This window comes from Python bivittatus, unplaced genomic scaffold, assembly GCF_059951505.1.
Source record: "Python bivittatus isolate LINGU-HERP-01145 unplaced genomic scaffold, Pbiv_v1 ctg000070_np1212, whole genome shotgun sequence".
NCBI lineage: Eukaryota > Metazoa > Chordata > Lepidosauria > Squamata > Pythonidae > Python > Python bivittatus.
This window is the reverse complement of record NW_028277034.1, coordinates 3,335,517-3,349,797: the sequence shown is the minus strand read 5'-3', so window position 1 is coordinate 3,349,797 and position 14,281 is coordinate 3,335,517. Positions and strand designations below refer to the sequence as shown.

The 14,281-nt window shown below is 38.2% G+C and overlaps 1 protein-coding gene across 1 annotated transcript in view; it reads left to right on the top strand.

Moving 5' to 3' along the window:
* Positions 1-922: 922 nt before the first annotated feature.
* The window catches only part of DLC1 (DLC1 Rho GTPase activating protein), a 266,008-nt gene continuing 252,649 nt past the window's right edge, over positions 923-14,281 (top strand). The window contains exon 1 of the mRNA XM_025169576.2: positions 923-1,181. The gene's annotated coding sequence lies outside the window, so the exon portion shown is untranslated. The remainder of the gene's footprint in view (positions 1,182-14,281) is intronic.

Sequence of the window (14,281 nt, the reverse complement as noted above, 5' to 3'; positions counted from 1 at the left end):
AATCTGTATAGAATGGAGGATGTCGATGTTGTGGGTTGCTTCAGAGATATGATTCAAGCACCCTGTCAGATTGCAAAAGAGTAGTTACAAGTGCTTTATGTCAGCTGAATTGTAATGGGATCAAGATGGAGTCTATCTTCATACTTTCCCAGAGCCTGGAGAATTCTTCATAGAGGTAATGTGGTACATGTACATATGAACTGATTTTAATGCCACTTTTTTGGTGTTCCTGCCATTTCTCTTTGTTTTTATCAGCTCATTAAAAGAACATTGTCATTGAAATTCATCTGCCATATCTGTAGCTATTATCTATCCCTTTTACCTCTTTCTTGAGTAACTCAGCCTCATTCTTTGCTGGTTGTACTAAGTTGCTTTTAAAAGTTTGCTATGTGTACATATTTATATATGAACTGCATATTTTCAGAGTTGTGTTTGCATTAAGGAGCAAGTCAAGGAAATTAATATTTACAATATGCGCCTGTGTTCACGAAATGCCACACTTTTAGAAAATTTGGGAAATTAGGAAAGGCTGTTGTAAATATTGTAAATCAGAGTTTTCTAATGTGTAATCGGATTTTTCTTCCCATTTTGGCTTTCTCTCTCTCTCTCTCTCTCTCACACACACACACACACACACCCACATGCACACACGTTCACATGCCTAATACTCAACAGCAGGAAATACTTTTGAAGCAATCTGGACCTACTTCTCGGAGGCCCCATCTCACAAAACATCAGCCTGCATTTAGTAGACAAAAGTAACGAGGGAAAGGTTGGTCAAATTCCACTTAGTTAAGGCTCCCTCCAGCTGCAGAACGTGTTTTGGTCAGAATCACACATATAGAGCAAAAGTGCTGAGAATAGAGCAATGATCTCAGCTATGAAATCTGAACTTTATGCTAGTGGTGGCTAAGACAGATTCTGGGTGGGTTCCCCCTTCTCTTCCCTCCCTTTTTGTATACACAGCCAGAGTATTCAGGGAAGTAATTTTGACTATTTCTACCTCCTGGCCACTCTATGAGGTCAACCTAGAAGATTTTTACTTTTTAAAAAATATAACAAAGCTGATCTGAAATATACAGATGTTTTCTGGAATCCGTTAAGCCAAATAACAGGACTCTGTAGTGAATCTTTCAGCGCTGGGGATTTCAACTGTATCACTGGACTGAAAAGAAGTCACAGTAAGTGGAATCTTGCATGCCAACAGTATCTTTAAATCTTTCTGCCTCACACACCCATATATACCTATAATCTAAACCAAACTCTTCTTTTCTTTTTTAAAAAAGCAAATTCCCTATATTTATATCTATTTAGAAATAACATTCACAATGTCTGATCTTTACAATGAATATAAAGCCAAGAAATTAGAATAGACCAATTGTTTATTTGTTTTGCTTTACTACCAGTAAGAAAAATAGGCATTGCAGTAAAAAGCCACACAACCCTTTGGTCAGCATGCTGATTTATGAAACAGATCCCACTGAGTTTAATGAGATGTGCTTCTAGGTAAGGCTGTACAAGATTTCAGCTTTTGCTGTTCTTATCAGCCATCTATCTTCTGACCTTGGTTTTCTCCACCCGCAGCATACCAACCCAAACTGTGATATAAGTCTCTTTGTAATTCAGTATCTGAATGTGAAGTTAACAAATTGATCAGCCTTCACCATCAAATGCAACAATTAACAAGGAATTGTTCTAAAAATACATATAATTTAAGAAATTATTTGTCATGATACCTGCCAATCACTGTTTTTAGGCAGAGAGGAAGGAAGGAACCCTAATATTCTAATACTGCCCATAATACAACCTAAAATTTTGATTCAAAATTCATTTCAGTTTCTTCCAAGTGCAAAAAGTTGTTTATGCCCCAAATGGAGCCATGACAAAATTGTGATTCTTTATCATATATCCTAGCTGCAAAGAAAATGTGTGGAAGAATCCCACCCACTGATTAAAGAGATTTAGCAAGTTATCAAATGTTTGCTGAGGTTTGAGAGAAACTGTTAGATTTAGAAGTAGATTAAAAGCCAATGTTTCTGAGTAAAAATGCCATTTATATCACTCCGTCTCCCTTCCTGGTCTAAAAACAAAAAGATGACAGAAGAAATGTATGATGTTTTCCATACGTCATTAAAAATCACGGTATTGCTTATTGAACAATTATTACCTGACTACAGTTTGGAATCTAAGGACCATAATTTACTACAGTGTTAAGAGGTGCTTAAAGAGATTGTGTTTAATGATATGCTGGACTGGTCACCAAAATGTTTAGCTAAAGTTAGTTTAACAATAGTCTTGATGCTTTTTGCTACTGTCCTACGGAAAAGAGCATAGTAGTAAAAATAATTCCTGTATCATTCTGAGTTTAATTGATACTTATTTGATATTTAGCTCCATTGAAATCAATGGAGATCTGTTTTCAGTAAATTTTTATAAATGAGTATCTTATTAGGGTCATACAGTGTCTGCTTAGCATCCTATTTCCATCAGCAGCCAGACAGATACCTCTGTGAGAGACAGAGATAGCTCTGGCTGACTGTCTCTAGCAGCTGATATCAGAAAAGACCATATATAAAGGTTTTATTCTGCTTTCAGGACTGTTAGAACTCCTGCTTACAGAATCACTATATCTCTATTTCATTGTTTTATTTTATTACTGTTGCCATAAAAGCCAACTTGAAGATTGGCTCTTTATAGAGAATCTGCCATGTACTACCTATCTAGGCTTGGCCACATCCATTGGTAGGGATCACTTAAGGAATGGCACTGCCCATCATTGTCTTACCTACTACGGTCCTAGTCAATATCATCAGTTATGAAAGGTGATATGAGTTGTAGACCAATTAACATCTGGAAGGCCATATACGTACACTGCCCAGAGTCACTTTTGTTGTATACCACCTAGAGTCATTTTTTGTGAGATGGGTGGCCATATAAATTTGATAAGTTTTGTAAGTAAATTTGATAAATTTGACATAAATAAATAAGTACGTATGTACGTATGTATGTACATATTGCTATGCAGGGCTCTGAAGGAGCACTTCAGTTTGACCAAGCTCAAAGTATCTTGCCCAGGTGAAGCAATGTCCTTCTGCAAAGCATCATATCTGAGCAGTTACAGTGTTTCAATGTGATCAGTGAAAGTGAATTGTACAGTATATGTGTGCTGCTCAAGTATGCAATTTGCTTTTGATAAATTAAGGCAAGTGTCAAGTAGGAATGCTCCTTCCTCAATGCTTTGTCCATATGAATAAATGCGCCTTATTGTGGCAAAGTAACTTGTAAAGCAGAAGGACTCACCTCCATGGGACAGAGAATCCTATCAAGGAAGATGCTGCCAACCTGTATATACATGATATGTCTCTCAAACACTTTAAAAATCTTAAATCAATACCACAAATAAACATGTAAGCTCAATGATTGCAAAAGGGCTTAAAACTGACAACTGCACTGTTATGAACAGGTTCACTGCTTGCATGCCAAAGGGGTTATTTGACCGCATTCTAAGGACGGTAAGTTTCATTTCAAATGTTTCCTTTAGCCTTCATGAAATGTTATACTAAAGTCATACAAAATTTAGGGACCAGCATTGGACTTTGGCACTCCATCACAGCAGAGAACAGCACACAGCCAACCTTGACTGTGCAAAAAACTAAGCAGGGTAGATCTGATGAGAGACCAGTAGGACATCCCCTTTACTGTAAGGAAGACTGGGAAATAAAATTCTTGGAAGAAAGCAATAGCAAATCACATCCGTATTGCTACCAAGAAAACTAAACATCATTTTCATATAGACCCCAGGATTTGGACTTCAAGGAGGCTTTACTTTTTTATTACATAAATAATCCTTACGTAAATCCCATGACTAGATTTGCTTAGATCCTTACCCCATTCTGTGCTACTTAGACAGCTTTACACAACAGAACAGTGAATCTTCTATATCACACTTTTTTCTTTCTCCATTTGCCTCCTTTCTTGCCTATTCTGCTATTGGCCTTAGCTTCAGAAATCTTCAATATTTCACATTTTGTAAGCCAAAAAATTGCAATCAGTGGATGCATGCCAACATACTTAACTTGTGTAATTTGTTTTGAATGTACAATTTGGATTTCCTTGAACTGAAATTATTCTGGATTATTTTGGCAATACCTCTACACAGAAAATCATGAAAGCTTTCTTTGTAGGCTGTGTCAAAATGGTGTATGTATCTAATTCAGATTCAGGTATCTAATTTTTAACATGCCTAACCATAACACAAAGATTGACCATAAACTTGATTGTCTGCTGTGTGCTGTGCAAGGCTGTTCCAACAAAAGAAGGATGGCTGAAATGACCCAGAAGGAAGAGGAAAGATCAGCTGTACTAGCATCTCATTTTGCCCAGTGATAGAGCTCATTTTGAATGTATTGCTTCTGTTCCTGAGAAACATTCATATATTATCCTACCAAGGCTTCTGTGCAGTGAAGAGATATAAACTGTGTGAACATTTTCCTGTATACAAGTTCACTGGATGAAATTGAGTGATACAGGAATATTGAGAGACAGTTTGATGTAGTTGTTAAGGTGCTGGCTTACAAACCAGGAGAGTGTGAATTCTAGGCCTCCCTCAGGCATGAAAGCCATCTGGGTGACTTTAGGCCAGTCCCTCTCTCTCTCTCAGCCCAACACACCTTATAGGGTTGTTGTGGGGAAAATAAGAGTATTAGGTATGTTCACCACCTTGAATTGACCAAACTATATAAAAAAGATGAGATGAAAATCTAATAATAGTAAGTGAGAAGATTTAGATTAAACAACTTGCTGACAAAGAAGCAGCAACAGAATAACCAGCCTAAATTATAATGGGGGAATGTCGTGGGGAGGGGAAGAGGAAAGAGAAGATTCCTGTTACCTACAGAAGACATCATTTCCACCTCCAGTCTCTACATATGATAATAACTCAAAAAAGTTTGACAAAGGACTATGAAACTATAGAACTGATATCTAGATGGATTGGGTAGGAATAAGAATAAAAAACTGCATTTCCAGAAGCATTATTTCCTGGGCAGTCTATCAGCCAATACAAGTTATTGAAGTTAGAACTTCTTCCTTCCTAGAACTTTTCTTGTTTCCCCAGTATTTATTTCTTCCATATGGTATACAAGAGTTTTCCATGTGAGTGCTGTCATTCATATATAGGTCAACATGTGATATATTGCTCTTTATAGCTAGCAAATAATAAGTATGCTGGTAATTTCCTACAGGTTATCTATATTTTCATTCACACATGGAGACACGCCCTCAGTCCCGTCCATGCCTATTCAGAAGTTTAGAAGGGACTTACTCAGAGATAAATTTGAATTACATATTAAAGCTTCTAATTTTCTATGTTTACTTTTGATATATTGTACTTTTGTCGTTTCCCAATAAAAGATTTTATCTTTGACGTTTGTGAGACTTGGGATAGCTTTTATGGGAATATTCTATCCAACAGAACATTCCTGTAAAATCCTGAGAAACCAGTATTTGTGTGGAAGACATTTCAAAAATTCTGTATGCGTTGCTGGCAGGTATCAAAATATGATAAGCTACTTTTGGAATACTTCACCAAATACAAAGAGGACTGTAAGATGACAATGACTTATCCTAACAAAAATAAGGGATCAGATTCCCATAAGGAAGAAGGAAACTAACAGACACATGGCAAGAACTGGGAAATGAAATCTTGGTTGCTTGTATCTAAAGGAGGGCATTTTTCTGCTGCTATTTTTAAATAGAAATTATTTCAGCAGTTAATGCTGGTGTCAGATATCAGGGTTTAACCTAATTTTCAATTTTTCATGACCTTCCCAGGGTGTTTGAGCAAAGGAATTAAATCTCAGTGTCAGAAGCCAGAAATAAAAGAGAAAGTTATTTCCTTGATGGCTGTTCCCAAACGTCTCCATTTGAAAGTCTAAATTCTGCTCTTTTCTCAGTGTGTTTTTTCCATCTCAGCAGTTCAGTCCTTTCAAGAGCCCTGTCTCTTAACACTGGCGCTTCTTTGGCGCAAATGAAATGAAGCTTAAGAATCCATATGGCAGTCCACAGGAGGCAAAACAATGGCTCTTTCAACTGGCCATCCTCCCACTGTCCACGCTTTCCACTACACTGTCTTTTCCTTTCTTCTCACAGAATACTGTCTGTCTGGTGAACTTTGTGCTGTTCCACAGCACTATCTATTAGGGCTGTGCACCACTTCAAAGGGGCGCTTTGCTGTGGTGATGCTTTGAGCATAGAACCCCTTCAAAGCTGGTTTTGAAGCAATATTGCAAATGTTCACTTTGCTTCTAAAGAGCAAAGTAAAGCTATCATATTGCTCCAAATAATTCCAGCTGCTTGTCCTGGCATGTCCAATAGCCAGCAGAGGCTTTGGTTTGTGTGCAACACGCATGCAGAACCGTCTTCTGGCCATGCTGGAGGAGGCAAGCAGAGAGATGCAACATACCTTAACAAGGTGAATAATGTTACCTCCATGGTGCGTAGCAACTAATCAACTCAAATGTGGCCATCCTACACAAGCTTACTATTTATTCCACTGTCATTTGGAATGTGCCCTCATAAACTCCTTGGCACAAAGTATTCCCTGGGCTAATAAGTAATAACAACTAACATAAAGCGACTTTGTAATTTCTTATTATAAGCTTCTGTTGAAATGAACAAGAAAGTGTTCAGATTATCACTGCCCACGTGATATCAATGTAGAACGTATTTATTAAATGTCCAGCCTTCCTTGTATCTAATCAAAACCTCTCTATAGAATCCCTTGGTTGGATAAGGAGAACGTGAGACTTCCCATGACCTAATAATTAGTTAGGCATGTGAAGCATGCAAAGCATGACTTTTGGATCTCTTTCCAAATTCTAATCGTGTTTTACAGTGGTTCTGCTCCTTCCTGAATTGACAGTTCCATTTAGTGTTAGTGGGGAAAATGTACCTACCTGTTGGCTGCCGTCTTTTCCTCTCTTCCCCTTAACATTTCTCTGAAACATCTGGGAGGATTAATACATTGGGATGGGCTGAGGTATCATCAATTATTTATTCCAAGCCTTTCCCAGCAGTGGCCATAGGAGGCATCTCTATTTTCCTTTGTCTAATGAAATACCAATTTACATCTGGGTGCGCTTTTCTGCAGGGACTAATAAGGAGGTGTGCATATACATTGCCTGTGCACACAGGTATGTGTGAATGTATCTGTATTTGGGAGGGCCTAATCAGGATGGGCACATATGAATTTCATCTATACATCGATATGTTTCTGTTCTCTCCTCATGTTGCATGTATGTGTGTGTGTGCACATTGAGAAACACATGGGGAGCTGTATGTATTCCACCTTGGGTCATGTAACTAGATGGGAAGGGGAGGGCTTAGGAATGGCACAGTTGGCCACACCTTGAGTCACTGCTCATTTGCCTCTCCCATGGAGATGAATTGGGGGGATTTTTTTCTGGATTTTTCTGCACAACTCTTGGCTAGATTTGGTCTCTTTTCAAATCTGAACTTTATCTGTGAGCTTCCTCCCTCAACCCAAAGTTGGTCCCGTTCCATTCTGTTGTCAGAGAGTTATACCGCTGAAGGACAGAGAAAGACCCAGGCACTTTACATGATTTCTTTCCAACATTCTGTTGGGTTGGAAAGAATAAAGGGTTTCAAATTCTGTCAGAAGACTCAACTCTCTTCTGTTGGTAAGTAGGAAACAGCAGAAACGTCCTTCTCTTTTGGACCTAAAATTACTCTTTCTGAATCACCTTACTTTTTAAACAACTCTTTGTCTTCCATCCCCAGATATAAACTAAACTCTTTTGTTGCTTTTCTAATCTCTCCTGCTGGTTGCTGAATCTTCATTGCTAACTCAGAATGATTTTAGAAGAGGTCCTTGTGATAAATACATCATGATTTAGCTTGGAAGTCTAGTGTTAAGAGTGTTCCTTTTTTTTTTGCATTACCATTTTCAATGTAGCTTGTTTCTCAACCTTGGCAGCTTGAAGATGTGTGGACTTCAACTTCCAGAATTTCCCAGGCAGCATCCCTACCACACATCTTCAAGTTGCCAAGGCTGAGAAGCACTGATGTAGCTTATCCTAAAGATTTGTCCAAGGTGATGATGATCAATAGAAGAGAACATATGTAGCTCCAGGTTGAACTGTGGAGTCCTTGGGGTTCTCTGAGCTTGGTTCTTTTCTTGCAGACGTTTCATTACCCGGCTAGGTAACATCTTCAGTGCTAGAATGGAGTGGGTTTTGCTCTCTATTTATATACAGTGGCATGCCCTGCCAGTGTTGGTGGGGGGTATTTGTTTTTTTTCCTTTGGTAGTTCCTTGATTAGGGTATTGTTTACTGCTCATTGTATGTCTGGTGATAATCTTGGTGTTAATCTCTGCTTATCTGGGTGATGATTGCTGGTGAGGAGATGTTCTGGTCTTTTCTTTCCTTTTATTGTCTATTTTGAATAGTGTGTAAATGTTGTTTATCTCTGTGTGCCTGTTGATGGCAGCCTTGTTTGAATGCCAAGCATCCAGGAATTCCCTCGCATTTTTGGATTTAGCTTGGCCTAAGATGCTGACAGTTTCCCAGTTGAAACTATGGTTAAGTCTGTTCACAGTCATGTGTTGTGAGATTAAGGAGTTTTCATCGTGATTTCTGACTGCTAGTTGGTGTTCATGGATGTGCTCTGCAAGCCTTCTGCCTGTTTGCTAGCCTTCTGCCTACACAGCGGTTGTCACAATCCTTACACTGTATGTTGTAGATCAGTGATTCTCAACCGTTTTGAAGCTGCCGCCTCCCTAAGGAGCAGAAAATTTTTCAACGCCCCCCTTTGTGAAAATCCTGTAATTTAGGGTATGGGGAGGGGGGGGAGTTACTGAATTATAAAAGGCAAAAATTTTAAGTAATTTTTTTCAGTAGACTTACACACCAAATTTGTTCGATTTAACTCGATACTTTTGCCCTGGAAGGTAATTGCATTCCTTTTATTAAAATTAAAATGACTAATGCAAAAAAAAAAATGCTTAAATGCTCTTTTATGTAAATACGTTTATTTCAAAATGCTGTAAATACATTTATTTATTTTTTTGATGCTTGTTTTTTTAATTTTTTTAATTTTTTTAATTTTTAATTTTATTTATTTTATTTTTTTGCAAATGCTTTTTTAATGTTTAAAAATTCTTTATTCTTAATTAGATAATTTAAAAAACAGCAAAAAAATACGCTAAAATGTTTTTTGATGATAGTCCACAGTCCTGGGTAGAGGCAATTGATGTTACTTTGAAGCCAAAATTCTGTGAGACGATCACCATTCTGGAAGCTGGCTTTCAAAGTTTCATTAGTTTCTCAAAATTAATAATTCACGACCATGATAAAGAACTAATAAGTGCACTTACCTAGCCGACTGGCCAAATAAACAATGAAAGTAAATCGAAACTGAGGGGAAAAAACAGAAATGAAGCAAACGAAAAGCAACTCAAGAAACACGGGTCAAATCAAACATTCATATTGAAAGGACACTCAACGCACGCACTGCGATTAATCACGCGGGAAGACAGCTGACGCATGCACTGTGCTGGTTGGGATCAGAGAAGAATCATAGTGTCGAGTTCTTCAAGGTCATCCTACCTAGAATACAAATTCGTCTCACCATTCTTAGAAGTGCGTGAGGGCAGCCGTCGTGTAAGTTTGTTTTATTGCTGTACAAATGGTGTAAACTGGATAATCGATTTAATAAAATTTTTTGGGAGTTTTAAAATTAAGTTCGAATGCCCAAACATGCTCATCGCCCCTCTACCGCCCAAAACATGCCCACCGCCCCCCTACCACCCAAAACAAGTTCACCGCTCCTCAGCATCCTCCCACCGCCCCCCGGGGGGCGGTACCGCCCCCGTTGAGAACCAATGTTGTAGATGATGATCTTTTTCTTACTTTCTCCTCCTCATCTTTTACTAAGGCTCATGCTCTTCCCCTGAGTTTGGGCACAACGCAAAGAAGAATACCCATAATTCTCTTCTCCTTTGCTTTTCAGTTCCAATTTCAATTCCTCCCTTTTCCTCCTCAGAAGCAGCCGAAGGAAATGCTGTATCACCTTTTGATCAGCTTCACTCATAACCTCTCTGATTCCCTCTATCTTGAGAACTCCTAAGTTGCTATTTAAAATCCATCTTCTTAAATAGCACTAATTACTCTCCATTGTTCCTTGAGTACCTTATGAATGGGCATCATTCCCTTGAGAAACAATCTGTTAGTTGTGCTTTGCTCTGCTTGTATTCTGCAAGAATTAGTTTCTGGGCCAGCCCATTCTCTAGCCGAACAGAGACAGGATCAAAGTGGGAAATGTTTCTTCTTACAGCAGTAGGCAACCTGGTCCTCTCCAGATGTTTGAGCTATGGCTATCACAGTTCCTTCTAATTGGTCTTTTTGGTTGAGTCTAATGAGATTTGAAGTCTAGGACATGTGGGAAGCATCTGGTTGCTATCCCAGCTCCAGCATACTTGAACTGAATTTTCTCCAGTCCTTCAAAACCCAGATAATCTCCAATTCATAAAGGAAATTCACAGGGATGGAAGATTCTCTCAGAGGATAGTTCATCTGCCTCCTGGCTCTCATATCTACATCAGTCATGGAAGGACCTAATGCAAGAGAAATTAGAACAAGAAACTTCTACTTGAAAACAAAAGGAACCCACTTTACACTTTCTGCTTTGGCTAGCCTGTCAGTTAATGAACTCTTCCCTTAATGGAATTAATATGGAGGTTACAGTAATTTTATATAAATGTATAGTGATAGGTTGGTATTTCAACACTGTTATGATTTACAATACAGTCATACAGACATAAAAGTTGATGATTATATGATATGTGACTTCAGAACTAGTGTGTTGAGATTTTCTATTTAAATTTGACATGGGCTTACTGTCAGTCTCTAGAAAGTATTTATCCTGTTCTATGATATATTTCCTGTCTGCATGTAGCAAAATGAACCATACTACTGTTTGGCTGTCTTGTTTATGTAGTGGGCTAAAATAATCTCAACGTACACTGTTTAACCATAATTATTTCTACAGTTAAGCAAAAATTTAGCAGCCTATAAATGCGTGAGTGAGCTCCCTCCTTTGAAGCACAACTTCAGTTTATCGTTTTAAGGGGGGGGGACTAATTGCCTTATAGAGTGGGTGTAGAGAAGTTCATATGTTGCTGTAGCTAAATGGCTCCACAATCTTAACCAGAATTTGCATTTAGCTATTTCTCTCTTTGTCTCTCCCTGCAGCTACTATATTTCCTTGGGCTCCAGTTTGTGGATACAGAAATGCTAATTTGTTTTTTAAATCGATTTCTCACCTTAAATTTAGATAGTAGATCTTACTTGCTTTTTATTCTTTTTTACTTTAAAAGGTTTATTATTTTTCTAAAGCTTATTTACACTGCATGATGCTACCCACAAAAACTTCTACATTCTTCTATCATTATAGCAGACCTTATTTGCTGGATGTTAATTAAAATTTCAATCATGGGTTTTCCTCATTTCTTTCTTACAAATACCACATAAGAGAGATGAGCTGGAAGACTTGTGACTAGAATCAGGTCATTCAGTGATCTTCATAACTGACAAATGGCTTAAACCCAGCCTCCTTATTATTTACAAAATGCTGTCTCTTTCTTGACAAAATTGAGATGTTTGAGATGTTTAACTGGCATAGAATATGGTACTGAGAGGTTAACTCAGGTCACACTGAGTCCTTTCATGTTTTCAATGGCTTCTAATTCATTTTGACCCCCAAATCAAAAACAGAATTCTATTTCAGGGGGCTGAACCTGAAGCTCAGGAAAAATGTACCCACCCCAAAACACCATGTAAACCTGCAAAAGTTGCCATAAAATTATAATTATTAATGTGGCAGAGGAAAATTATTAAATGTATGGAAACTAATCACACTAACTGTATTTAATTACAGCCAATCAGATTTTGGAAAGCACAATTTTCATCCAGTCTCCAACCTTCCCTTCTCAACAACCCTCCAACCCAAGGGATGGTTGTTGAGAAGTTGATAGATATACAACTTTGGAGGGCCCTGGAAGAAGTGGATTATCTGAACCTTTTTCAGTTGGGTTTCAGGCCAGGTTCTAATGTTGACAGCATTGGTTACTTTTGTGGATGACTTTTAAAAGGCTTGTGATGGGGTGGTGCAATCTGTCCTTGCTATCCTAGATCTCTCTGTGGTTTCCAATACCATCAACTGCAATATCCTTCTGGACTGGGAGTGAGGGGCACTGTTTATCAGTGGTTCTCCTCCGTCCTCCAAGGCCAGTTCCAGTAAGTGTTGGTGAGGGGAGAGTTCTAGCTTTGAACTCCTCTTATACAGGATGCCTCAGGGCTTGATTCTCTTCCCACTCTCTTCAGCATCTACAAGAAACCATAAGGTGAGGTCATGTGAGGGTAAAATATTACCAATGCTGAGCTGTATGTTTTCACCCCTGCCCCTACAAGTGATGCAGTCAAGGTTCCTACCCAGTGCCTGGAGGTTGTGAAGGTCTGGATGTGGGAAAAGCGGATACAACTCAACCCTGGCAAGACCAAGTGGCTCTGGGTTGGGCCGGGGGGGGGCTTTGATCTGATGATGCTTTGTTTTAGAGTGCAATACTTTGCTTCCCCCTTAAAGACCAGGTTGGTGTGCTCCTACCCTACAAGAACCTTTTCCCATATATACCCAGCCATGTCTTAAGGCCATATAGCTGACACACTTTAATGCATGCTGCACCACTTGAATTACTAAGAAAAATAATTTTCACTGGAGGCCTTTTGATGGTGAATTGCTCTACCTGGAGAAGTCCAGCTGGTGTGCAAATTGCATCTTTTGGAAAAATGGCAAATATATTGTTTTTCCAACAGTTCTTTTTAACATCTTTTAACCTTGTAATGTAACCTAACAATGACTGGTTATTTCACTACTATGAGATTATTGTAGCTGTTTTTATGTGTTTAGAATTTTGTACCAATTATTCAGCTTGACTCCATATTTTATTCAATTATTTTATTTGTGGTTGGAGTATTGTTTGAACTGTTGTATGTCACTTAAAGACATATAAACTCAGCTAGATATTTCTGGTTTTTGTTGACAGATTGAGAAACACTTTTCAATTCTTCTCCTTCCTGCAGTCCTTCTTAAAATCTGTTCTAGAGAACACCCTGATGTTTGGGAGCAGATTCTGAAGGTGTGTAGAGAATTGCAGAGGAGAAAATGCTATTCGGCTACTGAAAATGAACTACTGCAACCTTGGCTTCTGTTCTATATTAATAAGCAGCTAATTAATAAAAATAAATATACTGTAAGTTATAAGGAACATTGAGTGGCTCTCAAAATGGCAGTCACATTTCTCCCTCTCTTCCATAATGTATAGTTTAAGTAGATCAGATCCAACAGAACATAAGATTAGTAAGCCACAAGACAAGGAACTGTGGTGTTGAGGTAAGGATTTTGAATAATAAAGGATAAGGATTTTGAACAATAAAGTGCTAATGTCATCTAACTGCACTGCTTTGACATTATGTATTTTTTTTAAACAAGGAATACAGTTAGTCCTTGTTTAGCAACTGCCTCATACAGCAACCATTCACAGTTATGACAGTGATGAAAAAGTAACTTTGACACCAATCCTTGCATTTAAGACCTTTGTAGATCTGTAAAGCAAAGGAAAGCTGAAGTAAAGTCATAAAATCATGTGTTTCACTTCGTGACCACTTCACTTAACAACCAGGTTGCTGGTCCTGATTGTGGTCGCTATATAAGGACTACCTGCAAACTTTTCCAGAACATTTTGGGATATTTTAATTGTTTTCATTTATTAAATAACTAAAAGTCTGTCAAAGTATCTCAGGATTTCAGATGATGTGACTCTGGGCGTAGCTACATAAAATTATTCATTTGTGAACTGGTTTTGGCAATTTTAATGCAAAAATAGGGTTTGTCCTACTGTCTCATTTCTTAAGTTATTATTCCATTCCCAGGGTGGAAAAAACTATAACTAATTTTCCTTGGTCTCTTCCACTTTGAAAAAGTGTTGTGGTTGAGTGTTTCACAACGTTCATTCTTTAGAGACAAGATCAGATACTCATTTTGCAAAGATGGGGTGTTCTGAACAATCTGTACTTTGGTCCTCCCCTCCTCCATCCTTTCAACCAGTTACATCTTGTATCCTCCTCTTTAATGAACTTCCAATGTTACTGGCTGTTATGTCCTGTTGATTGACAGGAAGAGGAAATATTCTATTTGTAACCTGCT